We start from the raw sequence: 22,409 nt of genomic DNA, 5'->3' as shown, positions 1-22,409 counted from the left end.
CAAGAAGCATTGGGCTTAAGCTGCAGCTAGGGTATTAGGAAAAGCTTTCTAACTGTAAGGATAGGTAAGCACTGGAACAGGCTTCCAAGGGAGGTTGTGGAATCCCTGTCACTGGAGGTTTTTAAGAACAGGTTGGACAAACACCTGTCAGGGATGGTCTCGGTGTACTTTGTCCTGCCTCAGATCAGGCGGCTGGACTAGATGACCTCTTGAGGTTCCTTCCGTTCCAGCCCTGCATTTCTGTCATTCTGTGATTTCAGTAACTCAGCCAGAGGTTAGGGGTCTATTACAGGAATGGGCGGGTGAGGTTCTGTGGCTTGCAATGTGCAGAAGATTAGACTAGATCAGTGGTTTTCAACCTTTTATTATTTGCAGACTCCTAAAAAATTTAAAATGGAGGTACAGACCAATATTCTCTCTAATTTTTCCCACACATCCGGAATGAATTTTGTTATGTGCACCAATATGGAGGTGATGTGTGACGTATAACCTTCATATTGGTGTACATAAAAAAAATCATGTGCTGGGGGTGGGGCCGAGGGGTTCTGAGTGTGGGAGTGGGCTCAGGGCTGGGGTAGAGGGTTGGGGTGTAGAGGTTGAGGGCTCCAGTTGGGGGTGTGGGCTCTGGGGTGGGGCCGAGGATGAGGGGCTCAGGGCTGGGGAAGAGGGTTGAGGTGGGGTGAGGGCTCTGGCCTGGGGTACAAGCTCTGGCTGGGGCCAGGGATGAGGGGTTTGCGGTGCAGAAGTGTGCACCAGGGCTACAGTGAGGAGAGAGGACTCCCCACAGCTCTCTCTCCCTGCAGCAGCACCTGGGCTGGGGGGGAGAGGCGCCTCTCCCCAGCACGGCAGCTCCGGAGCTGGGGCCACAGGATAGGTGCCCCTCCTCTGGCCGTGGCAGGTCCGGGCTATCTCTGGGTTATGGGTTTGGGCCAGGGGCGGGGCACCCCGGCTGTGGCAGGTCCAGGCCGGGACTGGGTTCAGGTCGCTCCTCTCCCAGCTGCAGCAGGTCTGGGTTGGGCCTGGATTCGGGCCAGGGGAGGGCGCCCTGGCCGCAGCAGGTCTGGGCCAGGTCTGGGTTGTGGGTTCAGGCTGGGGGAAGGGCGCCTCGGCTGTGGCAGGTTCGGGGTTGAGTTGGGGCTGGGGAGGGGTTCCCCTGCCCCGGCAGGGCCAGGCCAGGCTGGGTTTGGGCCACCCCTCCCCGATCAGGTCCAGGGCTGAGGTGGGGCCAGGGGAGGGGCACCCCTGCCCTGGCTGCAGCAGGTTGTGGGCCTGGCTAGGTTGGGGCTGGGGCTGGGTTCAGGCCGGGAAAGAGGCGCCTCTCCCCGGTTCCAGCAGGTCCCAGCTGGGTGGGTTCCCTGAGCACCTGCACAGCGCTAAATAGGCTGCTGCGTGCCACACAGCTTACAGGGAACTTAGGTATGAGCCCCTTTGAAAATCTTAGACATAGTCTGTGGACCCCCAGGGATCTGCAGACCACAGGTTGAAAACCACTGATGTATGGTCATGACAACCTTTCCCAGACCCCTTACACATAGTCTGCAGACCCCACCTCCCAGGGATGCACAAATCGCAGATTGAAAACCACTGGTCTAGATGATCATGATAGTCCTTTCCGATCTTAAAGTCTATGAGTCTGTCTCCTAGGGAACTCCTTCCTACTCATCATAGACTATGCCCTGCCTCCATTGGATAAACTCCATGAAGGATACCAACACCTGGATCATGAGGTGGTACCTCTTCCTGGAGCCCTACAGCCTCCAGGTATTTCGTCACCAAGGCACACACAAATGCTGATTTCTTTTATCGGGATGGAGGGTGGTTGCAGGAGGAAGACTCACCTTCCAGTCTTAGCCTGAACGGGATCGTGTCTGACGAGGTATATAAGCCTAACATTGGGGAGCCAAGGGTTAACAAGCAGCTCTGGGCCCAGAAGGTCATGCCCAGCTGTACCTGCTGGGTATGCTCACAATGGAGGCAGAGCTCAAAAGGGAATGGTCCTGCTCAGTCAGGATGAGCAGAGCAAGGGAGCAATCCTACGGTGATAACTCCTGCAGAGAGGCTGCTGGAGCAGCACACTGCCTACACCAGACCCTGCTGCAGAGCCACAAGAAAACCCTGTGGAGACAGGGAATGGGGGGGCCTGCAGCTGAAGGAGAAGAGTCTCCGAATCACAGTCAGTGAGAACCACCCTCCTCTCCATAAGTTCATAAGTCTTGTTGAGACTGTGGAAAGGGCTGAAAATACGATAGGAAGTGACCCAGGTAGGGGGCTTGGTGGCCTCCGCCCCGCAGGCCGCATGTCTGAGGGGCCGGCCACAGGGAGTGAAGCACAGCATGAGGAGGCTATCGCAGAGATTGGGTCCCAACAGGCTCCAGATGTCTCTAGGATGTTGGGTCTGAGGCATTAGTGCCCCTTTACAACCTGGGAGAGATGGCATTACTGGTTCTGTGGCTCCTGACTCAGTTGCCTCCCTGCCTGAGCCTGACTGCGTAATGGCGGCTATGGAATCAACGGCCTGGGTGTGGATTCTGGCTTGCTGGCAAAGCCCCAAAGCAAAAAATGGCCATTGACTGTGAAGAGCGCTCCAGTTTCTGAGGGTACAATGAAGCGGGCTAGTTTGGGCAGGGTAGACAGCACACTGCTCAGGGTGCTGCTGAGGTTGGGGACATGGAGAATGCTCAGGTACTAGTTTTGCCCCCTCGGTCCAGCAGCCCTATCCCTCCAGTTTCTCTGAGGTTCCCCCCAAACCCTTGAGGTCAGCAGTGACTCTGAGCCTGAGAATGTGGGGAATGATAACCTCAGATTCCTGGGCCCTGAATGCCTGACAGGAGACATACTCTGGATGCTATTGGTAGGTTTCTGGCAGTGGCTAAGGGGAAATGTGGAGTAGAGCTGTCAGATTGGTTTCCTGAGCTTAGTCTTGTTGTGTTGTCTTCTCAGTATACTATGAGACGTGTCTCTGTGTCTGAGTTTGACAAACAGAAGTGCTACAGATTGAAAAAACCTGATGATCAAAGTGTGTGTCTCTTTGACCAGCGGAAATGTTGGGGATTAATGGATATAGGAGAATGTGGTGGTTTTGTTTGAGATTTAGGAGGGAGGAGGGGTTTTCTGTTTCTGCCTTCTTTTATTTTTTCTAATGAGTACTGGTCTGATGGATAAATTTGTATATGGCTCTCTAAATGTGAATGGGTGGAGGGACATTAAAAAAGTATGGCTCTTTCTGAGTGTCTGCCCCAGAAAAAGGTGGACATTTTTATTTTTTCAAGAGACCCACACAGAGGCTGGCAACCAAACTGATTGGCTTGCTGATTGGAGAGGGGATGTTTTTTCTGGGTCATGGTTTCACTGCAGGTACAGGGACTGCCTGTCTCTCTGTGGACAACATGAAGCCTGATTGGTGGTTGTGCAGGAAGCTGTTCCAGGCCATATATTGACAGTTTGAGCTACTTTTGAGCAATATCATCTCTTTTTTTTTATTAATGTCTATGCTTCTACTATAGAGAAAGACAGGGTGTGGTTTATTTTTGTTTTTTAGCTCCTCAGAGCATAGGTGCTCTTTTGACAAACTGATTGACAAATGCGATTTTAATTTTGGGGGGTGATTGTAATTGTACTCTTAATGAGAGATTGAATAGGAATCATTTGGAACCTCATCCTCTGTCTGCTCAGTGACTTGCAACTCTTTAACAGGCTTCTGACATGACTGTTATGTGGCAACATTTTCACCCTAATGCACCGCTGTACACATGGTTGAGTGCTAGTGCCAGCTCTTTCTCTATGGCCCATTTGGATCCTTTTTATGTTTTTACTCATCATTGGTCTTGTTTGTTTTCTAGTTGCATTGTCCCTTCTTGGATTTCAGATTATGGTTTCATTTTATTTGTGTTGTCTCTTCCTTCTATGCAAGATCATCGTCCATACTGGCATTTTAACACTCACCTTCTACAATATGTTCACTTTTGGGACTCTTTCAGTTACTTTTGGGGAGTCTGGGTTGCCTCAAAGGATGTTTTCCCCTCCTGGAGGCAATGGAGGGAGATGGATAAAATTAATATTAAATGTTTTTTATCAGCAATGCACACAGCAGACAACCCTGGGCCTCTGCTGGAGTATAGAGGAGTTAGAGTTGGGGATTGTGGAACCTGAAAAAGCCTTTCATGGCAGTAATGACGCTGAATAGTCTGAGAGCTTGAAATATAAAAAACTGCTCTTGCAGAACTTGTTGGATAGCAAAGTTCCAGGTATACTGGTCAGGGCCCAATTTCAGGGCCTTTCTCAAATGGATGCACCTACTCAGTTTTTCTTTGGCCTGGAAAAGAAACATGAAGAGCAGAAGATTATTGCCCGCTTTCAGACACTGTTGGGCCAAGTGCTTTCAGATCCTGTGGGGATTAGGAGCTTTGCTGTGAATTATGCATGTTGCAATAGCACCTTTCTGGCCTTTCTCTCCTTGTTCCAGCTTGTTTTCTGGTGCAAGTCTCCACACATGCTGACAATGTGATTGTATTTATTACTTGTAATTGTGATCTCCAGGTTTTGACTGAATGTCAGCATTTTTTTGAGCAGGCTTCCTTAGCTCACATAAATTGGAAGAGTGACACATTGCTGGTGGGGATTTAGATAATCTCCAACCTTCCAATTTTGCTGGGGGCACTACTGTGGAGCCAAACTGGCTTTAATGCATTGGATATTTTGCTGGGACTTGACGATATTTTGAGTTGGAAATGGCAGGGAGTTATGAAAAAATTGGAGAGGAACTTGCAAAAGTGGAAATGGTGTTTGCCTCAACTTTCCTTCTGAGGGCAGATGTTAGTCATTAATAATTTAACTGCCTCTAGGTTGTGGCACAAATGTATTGTTTTGGATCCCCTTCCACTCTTTTAAGAAAAAGCTCAGAAGATTCATTTGGACTTTTGCTGGGATGGCCATCATTGGCTGAGGCAGAGTGTTTTGTATCTGCCTGTTGTGCAATGGGGTTAAGGGGTCTCATTGATCCTTTGAGCAGAGTCACTACTTTTCAGTTACAGTCTCTGTAACAGCTGTTGTTTGGGGATAAGCCTGTTTCTTGGAAGCAACTGGCCTTTGCTTTTCTTTGGTCTGTAGGGGGTTTGGATTCTGATCAGGAACATTTTTTTGAACCTTGGGAGCCTCAATTTAGAGGTGTTACCCCGTTTTTGGAGATTTTTTTAAGCTGCGGTAACAGGACAGGCAGCTGGAGTTCCCAGGACTGTCTGCTGAATTCCTTGTTTATAACCCTGCCATGCACATTCCTAGTCTTGTTTCTAGGAGTCTTGTCTCTTCCCTTATTGTAGCACGTGTAACAAAACTAGTTAATTTAATTACTTTACCATTTTACGTGGGTCTCAGTTGATATGTTGGCTGTCAAGCCTGGTTTTCATTCCGTTTGCTGGGTTTCTTGGTTTTTATCAAGAGGTGGAATCAGCTCTTCCTAGGGGCAATATTGCCAGTCTGGACAGTTGCCTCCTTGAGGGAAACATTCCTGATTATACTAATGCTTCTATTTTCCTGCCTGTTGATCCTGCTGTGGATTGGGATGTTGACAAGCCTAGCAGCTTGCTTGCCTTCAATGGGTCTTCTGAACTTATTTATAACATCTTAGTCATAAGTCACTGTTTATGCTTGTGGTAAAGATACATCATTTTTGAATGCTTGTTAATGATCCCGATACAGTATGGGGAAAACAATTTCTGGTGGTGGACTCCACCCATCCATCCTGGTGAACTGTAAACAAGCCTCTAATCGCAAAGAGGATAGGTGATCTCCAATGGAGAATTCTTCATGAGGCTAGTGCCATGAATGTATTTGTGCAGCTTTTGACTCCATAGGTGTCCATGTCACGTCCTTTCTGACACAAAGAGGAGATTATTTTTCATACATTTCTTATTTGTTCCAGGTTACAGCCATTATTTGTTTTACTTCAGGGTATTTTGTGGTTATTGTTCTTGATTTTTCTCCTACTGTATTTATTTTGACTGTTAAGTTTAGGTTCACAAATAGATCTGTGATATGCCTTGCAAAGTTTATTTTGGGTCAAGCAAAGATGGTCATTTTAAAAAGTAGATGTAAATTATTTGATACTGGGATTGCTGATGGGTTTTTTTAGATTTTTTTAGATTTTTTTTTTTAGTTTTTTAGTGGTTTTACGCCTTCTTCTGGAGTTTAGCTATTATACACTTATAAGCTATTTGGATCAATTTATTCAGTGTTAGACTATTGGAATTGCACTTTGTACTGTTCAGGGGTTGGCAACTGTTTTTGAATTTGTATTTTTGTTTTTGCTGTGTTTCTGCACTGATATTACTAAAAGTGTTTTAAAAGTCTCCCCCCCTCCCCCCACAATCTACCTCCTCTATTAATCTCCCATTGTATCTTTTTCTGACTACATTTCTCGCTCCTTCCCTCTGTAACTCTTTCTAGGCATGATTTTTTCATATATCTCCCTCTTTTTTCTTTCTCCTTTCTCTCCATCCCTGAATATCCCCAAATGTAACACTTGTTTCCATTTCCAGAAATATTTGGGGACCTGAGTGTATCATTCTTTAATGTAATTTGTTACAGTTTGAGAAGGAATTATATTCAAAGTTTATTTTCCACTGATATCCCACAGGACTTTAGAATTCCAGATATATATCCTGGTTCTGAGTCCTGGCTCCATCACTGTGCTGTAACAAGTGATGAATCTATGAGGAATTCAGGATCATTCAAAGAACATAATTTAGCACAAGAGCAATGAGTAGGGAAATCATATAAATTGTAATAAACCGGCTAGATGTACATACATAGGGCTTCTGCTTTGGGGGGTTTCTTAAGTTCATTTTTGGGGTTTATTTTGTAGGTATTTTTTAGTTCTATATAGCTGTCCAAAAATCAGGGGTTTTCTGAACTCTCACTTTGTATATACACATAATATTGTTTGAAATAGCACTACATTAGAGCACACTAGGAACTTTTAGTGTGCACCAAGAAGGGTCTATACAGCCCAACTAATGTGCAACATGTTAGTGCATTTTAGAAATCAGATCTCTGAATAGTCTGCATTATTGCTCCATGTAGACAAGCCTCAGAACAAGCCAGGGAGCAGGGATTTCATCTTTATACACAAATTACACTGGGAAAAGGGTGAAGTCAACATGAACTGAGTAACCATTTCCAGTGTTTATTAAGTAAACACCAATTTATAAATTTTTGGTTGGGGATTACCAATGTTTATCTGTTAAAACCTAAAATCAGATGCCTTATACAAGTACCATTGACCTCTATTGAAAACAGGACTCTTGCACTTTGTGTCATACACCCTATACTGGTAACAGCTAATGGAGAGTCTCCTTTAGCTTAAGTGGTCAGTTCCTGTGCTTTTGGAGCAGGAGGAATGCAGTTCCATCTCTGCTGCTGCTGTGATGTTCCAAGTGGCCAAAGAGTGGGGCAAGGTGACAACCGTGAAATCCTAGATGGCCACATATGTGTTTCAAGAAGAGAGCACAAAAAGGTCCCAGGAACAGAGAAAGCAGGATCAGCTAAACAAAGGAGAGGAGAGAAAAAGACAAGAACTAAGATGCATGATTTTCATGGAAAGCTGACAGATGGAGTGCCTGGCAGCCAGCGAATCAGCTGGCAGAGAGAGTGATGACATCACCCTGTGTCCATGAGCCAGGAGCCAGAAAGCTAAGCATCCTCCCTTCAATAGCTGCTTTGGCAAAATGGGTTATGGGAGGGGGCTCACTCTAGGGAACTGACTGTGTGTGGTGGGAAGAGACAGCAAGAATCAGAATGTACAGGAGGAATGAGGAGCAATTTCTGCATTGCATTTGCCATTTTGTCTGCTATTAGGGAGATGGGGAAGGGAAAGAAAGAAAGAAAGAAAGAAAGAAAGAAAGAAAGAAAGAAAGAAAGAAAGAAAGAAAGAAAGAGTTGTGTGACCATTCATATCACAACTTGAATGCACTTAAACAGCCTTGCCTTAAAAGTTTCAATATGTTTTGTGAGCCTGATGGAACAAAGTCATGACCTCTCCCTCCCCCCACTGGAAAATCCTCTCCACTCTCAGCTGGCCAGCTTCCCTACCTCTTCCCCTAACAGGGCCTGAGGCCTCCCTATTTATTGTTGCTCACTTGGAGATGGTGCTCAGTGACCTCCTTCCCCTACTACTGCCTCCTGTACCTCACAGCTCCTTCCTTTGGATCTTGGGAGGCATTGGCTGCCAATCATCCCCCATCTCCCTGGTTCAAAGGAGCTGCCAGGCATAGTCACAGTCCTGCAGCCAATCCCAAGGAAGGAAGGGCAGGAAGTAGCCCAAGGTCCCTCACTAATAAGGCAGCAAGCGATGGAAACCTTGTAGGGGAAGGCAGTGCCCCATGAGACATAGAGTTGTAACTAGGTCACCCTCAGTGGTTCTCTAGAAAATACATGCTAACCTAATAATTCATAGTGTACAAGTGCTAGAGAAATCCTCAATGTGGCCTAGTTAACACACCAGGCCTGGTGGGACGCTACCTGCCCCTACTGGTGCAGAACTGCTGCAGTGGGTGAGCCAGCACTTCCCGCCCTTAGAGACCCTTCGGACAAGCTCCCACTGGAGATGAAAAATTAAGTCAGTGGCTAGCTGGTCCTTCCCACTTCCGGCCCTTCAAAGAGCTGGGAAGGGGACAACTGGTCCCAGGGGTCAGTGGAAGGAGGGCAGAAGGTGGAAGGAATTACAGGAGTCCTGCAGTCTATAGGGGAGCTAGTGAAGCATTCTGGGCTACACTGCTATCAATCTGTTCCATTGCAGCCAGCCAATGCAATTCTTTATGTATGGCCAAGACTGGGATTTAGATGAGGGCTAGTTACCATCAACTCAATCCATACAAGAAGGAGGAGATGCCAATAAGGTGATGAAGCAACAAAGAGAAATAGTGGAGGTGATACCTGCCACACGGGTAAAAAGAGACTCTTGGAGCCTTGGCTGTTTCTAGATCTCAAGAGAGCAGTGATGTCCCTGAGTGCTTTTGTCCACCTGCGCTTGTCTAGGAGGTGGCAACTTTTTCTCTTGAACCTGGACCTCATTTCAGTAATTCATGCCTTTGCTCTCTAGGTTGAATCGCTGCAATGTGCTCTACAGATTGAGTTCCTGAAAAGCATGTAGAAACTTCAGATGGCACAGAACGTGTTTCCCATAGGGACCATATTACACCTGTGCTCCACATAAAAAATTCAAGGTGGTTGGTTTTGATCTCGAAATCCCTTTGTGGTTTGAGTCTCTTATAACTCAGAAACTTCTCATTGTGTTCTCCACAACAGCCGAAATCAGACATGGCACTTGGGTTAACAACCCTCAGTTTTAAACCTCTGGGGAGCTATGGGCAGGCTGTTCTTATTGAGGGGTCATCAATGTGGATTCAGTTTCCTCCCCCTTCCCTTTCTCCTCCAACTTGGTCCAACAGGGCCTGAGGTTTTTGAATTTCCAGGCAAGTTGCAAGGCTCATTTGCTTACCCAGGCGAGTTGGAGGCTTGGGGGTTGATGGAGAATGACTTTGTGATACTTGTTAGCATTGGTTTAGCCTTCAGTGACAATGAATGTATTGCTATTTATTGTGAATATGCTTGGAAGAAATTCAAGATTTTATAAATAGGACAAATGTAAATGAAAAAAGTATAGAGGATGGTGCCCTTGCACTTAGTGGACACTGGAGGGAGCTGCAGCACTCCACATATCATAGTTCACTATGATTACATTATATACCTTCGGAGCTAGGGTCCTAGTCAATTAAATTTTTTATGGCTCTTCCTTTAAATCTCCCTCGCTTCCGAGTGATCTGGTTCTGCATTTCTTTAGTTGGGAAGTTTTTGGGGAAGAAGAATTTGTGATTTTTCTGCACAGCCCTTCCCCATGAAACTTGATATTTCAGGAGATCTGATCACCTCAAGAAAACTCAAAAATCTCCCTCAATTTCTGTCTATCTTCCCTCTTCCTCTTATTTGGTTGCAGGCATCTTACCCCAGCAAAGTAGATCTGGGGGACTTCCAAGTTAATCTTGGTGGATGCATGTAGTGATATAGGTGACTCAAGAGGGAAAAGTGCTGACCCCAGTGACCCAATATAATGCTAGGGGGTGCTGTGCCACAGGGAAACTCTCCCCTCTGAGTCATAGGGGTGTTCAGATCCCCAAAGCTTTAGTGTGGTTTGATGGGGTTCCACATGTCAAGGAGTAGTGCAAATGGCTCAGCAAGGGGTGCTCTTCCCTCTGAGTCAGTATTGACCCTAACGTCACAACATGTTGCTAGGGAAGTTGTCATGCAGGCATGTAATATTTTGGTTGCAACACAAAACCAACTGCCCCGGGGCAATTCAAACTCTCATGATGCTTTCCACCCCAGAGATCACAGCTTTTCAGTGGGTGGGTGAATGATCTCTGAGTATAAAGTCTGTAATGCATTCGGGAAGCCATCAATGCCAGCTTATTTCATTCTATCTCTGCAGCTCCCTGGCCTTCACATATACTTGTAACTTAATGCCTGGTTACTATGTCTCAGCAATGAGAAATTAATGAGTTGCTGTAACATGTTTGAATGTATCATTTCAATAATGTAACACTGTGTGTTAATTTGAGTCAGGGCAGGCAAGGGGAATATTCCTGGGAGCCAGACAGCTTCTTATAGGATCAATGATTACCTGAGCTCTGACACCATCTTTTGAGTCATTCCCCTATTGTGCCCTATGCTGGCAGTAGAGATGGACCTAAGCTACAGAGTTCAAAGTCAGATCCAATCTTCTCCTAAATTTAGGGTGCTTAGATCGGGGCTTGTGTTCACCCCAGTTTAAAGATGGGGACAGCTATGAAATTCAGATCCTCAAAGTTCATGGGAGTTTGGTCCTGATCCTTTTCTGTTTCTCAGGTGACGGTGCCTTTATTGTGATGGCCTTGAGGATGTAGAACTCTCTCCACCTGGACCTCTGCTTTATCAAGACCAGTTCTGACAGGCTGGAGAACCCTTCTGGGACCCACAAGGGAAGCTGAGAGAGTTCAGCCAATATGCATTCAGCTCCTCACTCCTGCAGCTCCACATACCATATTAGAAGTGAGTGTGAACACACTGAACCAAGCATGCTTCTTTGTCACATAGGATGCAAAGCCTCCAGGTTTGGCCAAACGTTTTGAGATTCTCATAGCTCAAACACACATTTCCCCCCCCACCCCCACCCCCAGTGAGATAAAGGAAGTTGTGCCAGTGTTTTCTTTCCTCCCTAGCTCCCTACTTGAGGGCATCCTCCTCCTTTATTCCTGGGAGCTTCTTCTGCCTGAAGAAGGACTTCCTCTCCAACCCCCAATTTCATGAATGTTCCTACTCAATGATAGCATATTTTAGAATTGCCACTTCCTGGAGCTGTACTGGTGTAAAACATATATACACACACATTAAGGGGTTGCTATGGTGTAATTTATCCCAGTTCAAAACTGAGGTAAATTGCAGCAGTGCAGATCCTTCTGCACCAGCATAAACCATGTCTACATTAGATGTTTGCACTGGTGCAGCTCCCCGGGTGGCTACAATCCCAGTGTAGTCAAGGCCTAAATGTAGACTTCACTGATGTTTTAATTCATCTCTTTTATCTATCACTGCAGCTATCTTTGAAGTACCCCAGTAGCTCACAAGAGTGAGGAGGAGAGGGAGAGGGGGCACTTTGTAGAAAAGATCATTTTTATTGTCCACTAATAATATCCTCATCTGTAGTTGTTCCTTCATTCAGAATTAAAAAGTGTGTTAATCCTGTCTAAATGTGGCTGTGGAAAATAGTTACATTCACTTCAGAATATGTTTGTTTTGCTTGTTAATAAAAACACTTAAAAATTCAAATGATCTCCTCTCATCAATCTATTCCCCTCTCTTTTATCTATATATCACTCTTCAGCGCCCTCTTTCCTTCTGTCACTTGTGTCCTTCCCTCTCTTTCATTCTTGTTTCTTCCTGTGTTTTTCTCATTTCTTTCTGTACCTGTCTTTTCTTCTCCCTCTCTCCCTCTGTTTTTCTTCCCCTATTCCTCTTCCCTTCTCTGTATGTGCCCCCCCCCCAGCCCTTTCTCTCTTTTCTGTGCTCTTTCTTATGGTTTCTCTTTCTGTATGTATCTTTTTGTACCTCTCTCGCTTTCTGTCTGTCTCCTTGGTTTCCTTTCTGTCACCTTCACTGGAATATTGGCAGAGACATTATTTTCAAAGAAACACAGGAACTGACTGACTAAATAAAGTATCTAGGAATGGGGCAGGAGGTTTCTGTTCCAGAAGGGTCTGTATTCTGAGAGCTCTTTCTCCCTTTTTAGCAAAGGAGACTGTTACATTCCATGCCAACCCCCAATCCCTTTTGAAATCAGGATCTCCCCCTCCACTCGCACACAGACCTTGGCCGGGAGTGATGGATTGCACTGCAGTAAGGGCTGGGATCACTGCAGGGAAGGGAGGAGTAGTCACACTGCTAGCGACAGGGCAGGAAGGAGAGAGTGGCGACTGAACACAAGAGGAGAGGGGGCGGAGATGTCTGGGAGGGTGTGTGTGTCTGCAGACTACTGCACCATTCTGACTTTGGCTGAGCAGCTTGGAGAGCAGAGTTCTGAAAGATGGAGCCAAAAGACGTGCAAGGCAGAATGGGCTCTGGCAGAGGATGTGGGCTGCCACAAGGGCAACAGGAGAAAGAAAGAAAGAGAAATGAGTGCATTCTTATGTGGCACAATAACCATATAACAATACACAATAGTACTAGAGCTCTCTCTCTCTTTCTCTTTCTGAAACTATAGCAGGCAGGGCTATGGCACAAATGTAGAAACATACAAAAGGTCAAGTGATCCAAACTGAAAAGTATATTGAAACATATTTTCACTGCATTCGAGAGGAAGATTACAATATGATCTTTGGCCACAGTCAAGATGCATCAGCAGAGCAGGTGTAGGAATAGCAGGAGGTGCTGCAGATTAAAACCAAGATGCATAAACAGAGCTGCGGGGGTGGGGGGGTGTAAGGGGAAGCATGATGGAATAACAGGGGATGCTGCAGGTAAAGAGTGAGGTGCATAGGAGGAACTGGTAGATTGAGGTGGGACTGGACTAGCAAGGGGTGCTAAGGGTCAGGCTTGAGGGGCACTGGAAGAGTTTTGGGTAGGGTTCCCAAGACTGCAACATCTTGTGGGGCTGTTAAGGCCAGAACTACTGATTTTCTTTGAAGTGGGCGGGGATGGTGGGAGAAGAGTTGGCTGGAAAAGTTTATGCCCTCATGAATTCTGGCAGAGGCAATGAGAACATACTCCCTTTGCTGGGTGCATTTATAAATAGCAGATCACTTTCCCTCCTCCCTCCCCGCACACACATACACAGCAGCGATTGCAATTAATATAGCATCGATAATTTTTGCCTAGCACATTTCCCTTCCTCCCTTTTCTCTTCCTTTCTTTCCTTTCTGCCTTTGTTCTTTTCTCTATTTTCTCCATCTGTTTCTTACTCGCTGTCCAGATTTCTTTCCTGCTGCTTCCTTTCACCTTCTTTTAATATCTTGCACTGCATCTCTTTCATCATCCTTTCTTCAGCCTCTCTGTCATTTATTTCATCCATCCTTTTCTATCCCTTCATCTTACTCTCAGTCCTTCCATCAATTTCTTTCTTTCCCCTCAGGCTTGATTTTCCACTGCCTACACCATGTGAGATCTTACACACACACACATCATTTTGCCCAGATAAAAATGACAACCTCAGGTTCAAAGCAGCGGAGAAACAAGCCCCGAATCTCTTCTACTTTCTTTCTCTCTGAGTCACATGAGAAGATCTCACACAGGCACACAGTGAGAGATGCAGATGGTGGGGGGAAGGACTGTTAAGAGATTGAGGGTGTGTCTGGTATTCATGCAATCAGCCTGTAGGAGGCTGCCCGGCCCCTGCAACTCCCCCCAGCGACTCCCACACAATTCCCTTTCCTCTGTTTCAGATGCTTCTCCCACACTCCCCGCTCTGGCCATTCCCCCCTCCCACCACCATCCTTTGCCGACATCACACTGCACCAACTACAGCTGCCAGCTGCAGTGACCTACTTCTGTCCACTCTGCAAAGCATCTCCTTTCTCCTCCATACCTTCACTGGCTGCAGCAGTAGAAAAGGGAGCAGTCACCCCACACCCCAATCAACCTCCTAATCACTGCTTGTGCAATGCTGCCCCCACAGGGAATAGAATATCCTAGAGAAACCCCCCTGGTCCTCACAATCTGCTCCATCTGTTTAGTGCAGGCAAAGGGCACTGAACATATAACCACACTTGCTCAGTGCCAGGAGACAATTTTAAGGAAATCTGATGGAGTGATCACTCCCTGCAACAACAAGTTTAGTCTCAAAAGCCCCTCACCCCCATCCAACTCATCATCTAGTGCAACTGTCATACCAGATGTAAAATATCATGGGAACTGGGATAACCCACAGGGGCTCTTTAACATACTCTATAAAGCTCTTTGGCTCATAGGGCAAATGTTTATCATCCCTTTTCCGGTCCTGCCCCTAAGACACAGCACTCTGCACCTGCATCAAACCATGCCCACCAACCCTTGAAATACCATCAACATTCAGCGAAGGACAATGTGGGAAAGAGATGGAGGGCCAGAACAAGACAGTCAAAGAGAGAAAAGAGAATAGATTATAAGAACAAGAGAGGGAGAGACCGAAAGAAGGCACTTTCCCAAGGCAGAAATAGAGAAAGAAAAAAGTAGAAAGAAATAGAAAGTGAGAGAAGGAATTAGAGAAGAGAGAGGGCCAGAAATATGCAAGGGAGGAAGAGGCCTAAAGGAAAGAATCATAGAGAAAGGGAACAGGAGAAAGAGACAAAAGGAGAAAGACATGGAGAGACAGAAAAAGAGGGAGAAAGATGGGGATGCAGAAAATTGAAAAGAAAAGGACAAGGTGGATGATAGAGGATACATAGAAGTTCCATCCCACTGTCCACCTTCTACATCTTGGGGTCTCATCAAAAAAGTCCTCTCAAAGTGCCGCTGAACACCTCAAGCTGCAGCCGTCAATCTCAGCCCATTTCTGTGCCCCCTAAATTAAACTTTCTCTCAGAGGCCACCATATTCCTCCCATCTCTCTAATGCCCTAGTATTATTTCCTTTCCCTGCAGTGTCATTTTAGCAGCATCTACACTGTTCCTCCTCATGGGACCAACTACAGGCTGGTTAAGCAGGGGACTTGAGATTGATCTATGTCAGTGGTTATCAAATGTATGTGATTGGGTCCTCCTTCTTTGTGTCTGTAGTCATTTATGCCCTCCCCCCCAAGTACATATACTGAAGGCAACACTGAGCCGGCAGTAGCACAGAAGTAAGGGTGGCAATGTGAAAATTGATATTCATCAATATCACTTTTCACAGCACACTTTGCACCCCATTACCACCCTTACTTCTGCACTGCTATTGCCACCCTGGGATTGACAGCTGGAGCTCCATCCTCTCCTGTGTGGGATTTGGGGGGACGAGGGGGAAGGAGAACCTGAGCTTGAGCTGCAATATATTGAGGGATGGACGGGGAGAGAGGGAAGGAGAGCTCGAGCCTGGGTGGCAGGGCTCCAGCTGTTCCCTTTATCCCCACCTCCCCTCCTGGGTATGCATGGCCCTTCTGCAGGCGCCCCAGCCAGCTGGGGCTGACAGCCAGAGCTCTTCCAAAATAAATAAATAAATAAAGACCCCTGCTAGCACCTCAATTTGACACATTCTCGCACCTCCCTTGGGAGGCACTCCCCATAGTTTGAGAACCGTTGATCTATCTACATGATTCTCCAATTCTATCCCCATGTGTCTCTTTGTAACTCTGATTATCTCTTTCCCTTCTTCTACTGTACACAAAATTATGGTATCACAAGCTTCTGGCCTTTTTAAGTTACCAGCCAAGCAAAGTGTGCTGTCTAGCCCCGCACCCTGACCCTTCAAATGGCTATAGTCAGACAGTCTTGTTATGTCCCATCTAGCCCATTCCTCTGGGGACCAGTGCGGGACTACATTTACTCTCCAGGGTTTTGGCCACTGGTCCTAGTTTTAAATGACATGAGCAAATGAACTTGCACTACTTTTTCCACAATCTAACAGACCTTTTCCCTGGGTTCAGTTTCATCCCATTATTTCTATTTTACACCAAACAATTCTTCTCCTTCCTAGGAGTTTGTGCCCTTCACATGCTTAACAGATGGGTTATGCCCTCCCCAAGCCCATTAGTTAAGCTACACCCAGCTCTACAGATTGAATGTCTCCAGCTCTGGAATTCAGGAGGGGAAAGAAACAGGCACGAAAAAGAGAAAAATGTAAATAGATATAAATTAGCAGCACCTTTTCCAGCTCCTCTCTCTCCTCCGCCTCCCTCCTTCTCCCCCCTGCTTCAGCCGATCTCGTCCCCCCCAGATGCGGCCCCACCCGTCCTGTCTGCGTCTCTGAGTAGCGCGTAGGCATTTTGTGAGCTAACTCAGTGATCCTGTTCAGCACGCACTGAGCTCAGAGGAGAGATGGAGGAGAGCAGCGGGAGGGGGAAGGCAAAACGGGCGTTTAGCCATTCTGACTCTGACTGCAGAGACCATGCTGCTGGGGCCGGTTCTAGCCGGCTGGCACTGGGTGATGTGACGGCTGCAGAAAGCAGAGCTGCTGATGCAATTGCTACACAGCTATTTCTGCAGGGGAAAATATGGAGCCGTTAGATGCGCATACACAATACAATGCACATAAACAACCAGCTTACACGCTGCCACACCATGCAATGACAGAAATTCAGTCACGTACTCACACTAACCAAGACTAATGCACGCATACTCACACTGTAATATACTCACACACACTCCTTCGTGAGCACTCCTATACAATAACATACTGGCACATACTCTACTGGACCCCCACGCACTAACACACCCAGTCACATAGCCACATGCACACTAACATCCCATGCACTGACATGCTCAACGTCATGTACCCCTGCACACTAGCACACCCCCATCCATTCAGTCACAGACAAATGCACTCCTATACCACCTGATTAGAGCAGGGCAAGTGAAGGTTAAAACTAGGTTTCTGTTTAAAGCTTGACTCTAGTAAGTGCTCTAAAAATCTACACTTCTCAGATTGCTTTGATGTACTCATAGTCACACATACTCACACTAGCCAACCAAGTAATTACACACAGTCACATGACATACCTACCCATATGCACATGTACATGGGAGCATCAAATAAATTCATCTCTATCAGTGGGTTGCAGAGCACAGAATTCTGTGACTCCCCATTCACCTTCCTGTCTCCAGACTTCCCTGCAATTTCTCTCTGCCGTTCCCTCCAGTCCTACCACTGATTTCTTTTGCTCCTCCCTTCCCTAGGGTCACACAGTTTCCTCAGTGATTTGTTATACATACTGGTGTGCAGTTGGCACACTCCTAACCCTAGCTTGTCATGTGAAAAAGCACAGCCCAGTAGGTGGAAGCAGGTTTGTCACACACATGTGGTTGCTGGGTGGAGAGGGTCTATCATAAACTTGTGGACATGGGTCGGGAGCATCTGTCACACAGTGGGGTACAGCAGGTTTGGGAGTGGGATTGTCATCATGGGCATAAGGAATGTAGGGCAATGGGCTGGGTTTCTCCCAGGTCAGGTGGGAGTTGGATGGTGTGTCACATACGGGGGCACAGAATAACAGGCTGGTTGTGTCTCATGCATTGGAGAGGAGGTTACTGAGTTGAGTGTCATAAACAGGGGTGGCCAACCTGAGCCTGAGAAAGAGCCAGAATTTACCAATGTACATTGCCAAAGAGCCACAGTAATACATCAGCAGCCCCCCATCAGCTCCCGCCCATCAGCAGGCCCATTGATCAGCACCTCCCCCGCATCCCCGCACCTCCTGATCAGATGTTTTGTGGTGTGTAGGAGGCTCTGAGGGAGGAGCGAGGGCACTGCAGGCTCAGGGGAGGTGGCAAGAAGGGGTAGAGTGGGAGCAAGGCCTCTGAGCCAGGGGTTGAGCAGTGAGCACCCCCTGGCCCATTGGAAAGTTGGCTCCTGTAGCTCCAGTCCCAGAGTCAGTGCCTATACAAGGAGCCGCATATTAACTTCTGAAGAGTCGCATGTGGCTCTGGAGCCACAGGTTGGCCACCCCTGACTTTGAATGAGGATGCCTGGTGACTATTAGGGTGTGTCATAGCTGAGAGATACGGGCATACATGGATGGTACTGAACAGGGGCTTTTGCCTTGCCTTCTATTTCTTATTTATTATTGTGTCATCCAAACAGGCAAAAATAGTACTATGTTACTTAGGTGACCAACTGAATAGTTAAGGTAAACATTTAACAAGAAGCAACTCATAAGCTGAAATGTATTGGCATACACCTTTGGGCAAATACTTGTGAAAAACAAATGCATTCACCACAATCCAGATCGATTTGAAAAAGATTACTGAACAGACAAAGAAGCATTAATGTATTTCCAATTAACCGTTCCAACATTTCCATCTGTACCAGAATGTACAGACAGGAGTTTTCCACCCCATTTCTTATCAAAATCCCACACATCCAATGATACACACACAGAAAGAGTTTATATATGAAACCTTCTAGCCTTCTGACATACTAATCACACCCTCTACATTTTGGGACTAAGTTGTGTTCCAAAACCAAAGTGCTGTCTTGCATTTTTTGTGAGCCTAGTGTCAAGAGATGTTTCATGAAAGCAACTGTGAAATCTTATTTCAGATACATAGAGGTTCTGGAACAGTCCTTACATTATACATATCAGGCATTATACCACGTCTTGCTCTCAACATAAGCTGAGCAAGGGAAAAAGCAAAAAGGAAGGTGACCATGATGCTCACTCTGCAGTGGGGTCATTATTCATTAATTAGCTTTTGTTCAATTAAAGTTAATAATATTATATTGATTGTCCAAATTGTAAAGCTGACATCATTCTCTGGTGCATTAGCACAGAGGGCAAAGGTTACCATCAAATTTTCTGTTTGAATCATCACCATTTGTTTGACTTAGAACCAGGCCTGTAGTTGCTGAGAGAGACCTCACCTTCATCAGCCTAAAAAGCTTTGTTTTCCTCAAGAGGGAATGTACAACACCCCATCCAGTTCATCTGCCCAGCAGCACAGGAGCCACAAGGACTGAAATCTTCAGGGTCTGTCCATCTACTGCCATGTGTAGGGCCCTACCAAATTCAGGGTCCATTTTGGTCAATTTCACAGTCATAGGATTTTAAAAATCATAAATTTAATGATTTTAGCTATTTAAATCTGAACTTTCATGGTGTTGTAATTGTAGGGAACCTGACCTAAAAAGGAATTGTGTGGGGGAGGAAGGTTGCAAGGTTATTGTAGGGGGGGGGGGTATGATACTGCTACCCTTACACCTGCACTGCTGCTGGCGGCGGTGTTGCCTTCAGAGATGGGCAGTTGGACAGTAGTGGCTGCTGGCTGGGAGCCCAGTGCTGAAGGCAGAGCCACCACCAGCAGCAGCACAGAAGAGGATGTCATGGTATGGTTTTGCCACCCTTACTTCTGCGCTGCTGCCTGCAGAGCTGGGCCCTCAGTCAGCAGCTGCCATTCTCTGCCCGCCCAGCTCTGCAGGCAGCAGCGTAGAAGTAAGGGTGGCATGGTATAATATTGCCACTTTACTTTTGTGCTGCTGTTGGCAGGGTGCTGCCTTCCGAGATGGGCACCTGGCCAACAGCCGCTGCTCTCTAGCTGCCCAGCTCTGAAGGCAATGCAGAAATAAGGGTGGTGATACTGCTAACCCCCTGCAACTCCCTTTTGGGTCAGGACTCCCAATCTGAAAAAAAGCTGGTCTCCTCCATGAAACCTATATAATATAGGGTAAAAGCACACAAAAGATTAGATTTCATGGTCCATGACACGTTTTTCATGGCCATGAATTTGATAGGGCCCTAGCCATGTGCCAGGGAACAAGATTGTCAGATAGGACCCTCTGGCCTACCATCCTGACAAACAGCAGAAACACCCTAAGACTGTCTCCAGACAGGAGTTTAGATCCCAGATAGTGAAAAACACTCTCCTGAGGACAGACTACCTCAGCCCACCCCAGCACCAGAACAAGGTTGTCAGTCCAGCAATCAAGGACTGTATGTAAGAAAGTTCAATTCACCTCAAGTCTAGCAGCCAAACAACAGGTAATAAGTATCTCCATCTTAAGGCTACATCTCCCATTCCAGAGAGACAGGGAGGTAGGTGGTGGACGGATGGGCACAAGTTTAGTATCAGAACACAGCTTGTGGGTGATGTCCAGTAGTAACTCCCAGACTTGGGCTCTCACCTAAGGTCAGAAGACCAGACTGGGGGATCCCAGCAGGCTTGAGAGGGAGCTCAGCAGCTTTGTGTTCACCATACTGAGATTCTTTCCAATACTCAGAGCTCCTTCTCCTTCTCATACTCTTCATAAGCAAATTTACATACATATAGACAGAACTCCACATATTCCATGATTTCCTCACTGTGGAATTCATCCCTTGCCACAAAATTTTGCTCCAGGAGCTCAACTTTTATTTTTAAAACAAACATGGTTTTAGCCATTAGGATTGCAAAGACAACTTCAGAAATGTGAACCAAGTATGAATGGATGTAGTGACACCTGCCTTAGGGCTTATATACATGGAGAAATTTACTGGTGTAATTATACCACTACCAATACGGTAGAACCTCAGAGTTACAAACACCAGAGTTACAAACTGACGGGTCAACCACACATCTAATTTGGAACCGGAAGTACACAATCAGGCAGCAGCAGAGACAAAAACTATGTACAGTATTATGTTAAATGTAAACTATTAAAAAAATGAAGGGAAAGTTTAAAATAAAGATTTAACAAGGTAAGGAAACTTTCTGTGCTTGTTTGATTTAAATTAAGATAGTTAAAAGCAGCATTTTTCTTGTACATAGTAAAGTTTCAAAGCTGTGTTGTCAATTTTCAGTTGTTAACTTTTGAAAAAAACAGCCATAACCTTTTGTTCAGAGTTACGAACATTTCAGAGTTACGAACAACTTCCATTCCCAATGTGTTTGTAACTCTGAGGTTCTACTGTATAACCAGTAGAACTAGAGTGCTATAGTTATTTTTCCCAGTGTTGACAGGCCCTTAGACTGCAGACAGCCTGAAATGATAGCTCTGAGAGGTGTGAACTCAGTGCAGTGCTCAATTCCTAAAAACAGAAGTGCTGGAATGCACAAATTCATTACAGAGGCTGACTACGCATACTGCAAAATACAGAGGGAAATAAATAACCAATAGTCATTAGTTTACTTAAAATTCATCAGAAGCACGAATGCTGTTCCAGCTCCCCAAAAAAGTGCTTAGATGGCATCTGGAGCATTCCTGTATGCCTTGAACAGTGATTCAGTGCAATCATTAACTCTGTTTTTCCAAGATGCAACAGAATTCAGCAATTTTGTCACATAATTTGCCATTTTGTTGCAGCCAGGTGCCCAGCATTTTTGTTTTTGTTATTGTTTGTCTCCCTACCCTGCTGGGACTTGCCTGCAGCTGTCTTTTGCTCTTCAGCTTTCCCCACAGTGGTGAATTAAATGGATTATATAGTACATCTTTCCTGTACTGCTAAATGGAGCAAGGCAGCAGGATGCCATGGAGACAGAACTGGCATTCAATTTGCAGCCATGGAATAGGGGAAACTGGAAGTGTAGGCAGGCAACCTGGGCTGTCTGGAGGTTTGGAGAACAGTGCTTCAGATGAGGCCAGGGCAATTAGGGAGACAGGCCACTGAAGTCAACTAAGCTCCCCTCTTCTATGGCACACATTTGGAAGGAGGTTCTGAGCCAGATTGCTTGGACAATAAATAGCCTGGGAGTTGGGGAGTGGAGCCAGGCTGCTTCTGTGAGCCCAGCAAACAAACATCCTCAAAAAGTCACCCTTGAAAATAATCAACAATGTTTACATCAGTGAGTATTTTTAACTGTGAGACATACATCTGGCTGGGGGAGGCAGGGCAGAAGGGGAGGGGCTAGGAATAAAGGCTATTGCATGGTAGTAAAATAAATTTGCATTGCAGCAAAGTTAGGGGTTTCTGCCAGATAATTTGGGGGTTGCTGCTGCAGAAAATGGGCCCATTGTGCCACAGAGTACATCGGGGTTTTTTTGTATGGAATATGCATGACACACCCATATCCAGGCGATGCCTGAGGCTTCAGGATTCACAGCTGGACTGGCTCTGGGCGTGTCATATGTGCTGATGGTACGTGGAATGGGTTTTTCATCCATGGGGACATAGACAGCATCAGTCATTCACGTGGAAGAGCAGGGCACTTGCTTGAGATGGGTCTATCACATGCTTGGGAGGGGGAGAGAAGCAGGTTGGGCATGTTACATGCATGGTAGTGTGGCTGTTTGGGTGTATCACACAT

At 46.1% G+C, this 22,409-nt stretch overlaps 1 protein-coding gene across 3 annotated transcripts in view; it reads right to left on the bottom strand.

Moving 5' to 3' along the window:
- Nucleotides 1-17,265, bottom strand: part of MFAP5 (microfibril associated protein 5) — a 45,007-nt gene extending 27,742 nt beyond the window's left edge. The window contains exon 1 of one of the 3 annotated variants that reach the window (XM_039520786.1): nucleotides 17,197-17,265. The gene's annotated coding sequence lies outside the window, so the exon portion shown is untranslated. Of the gene's footprint in view, nucleotides 1-16,338; nucleotides 16,373-17,192 lie in introns of those variants that run through there. The other 2 variants (XM_039520785.1, XM_039520787.1) reach the window with 2 other exon arrangements.
- Nucleotides 17,266-22,409: the final 5,144 nt, after the last annotated feature.

Source organism: Mauremys reevesii, linkage group 1 (assembly GCF_016161935.1).
Source record: "Mauremys reevesii isolate NIE-2019 linkage group 1, ASM1616193v1, whole genome shotgun sequence".
Classification (NCBI taxonomy): Eukaryota; Metazoa; Chordata; order Testudines; family Geoemydidae; genus Mauremys; species Mauremys reevesii.
This window is presented reverse-complemented; position numbering and strand designations above follow the sequence as displayed.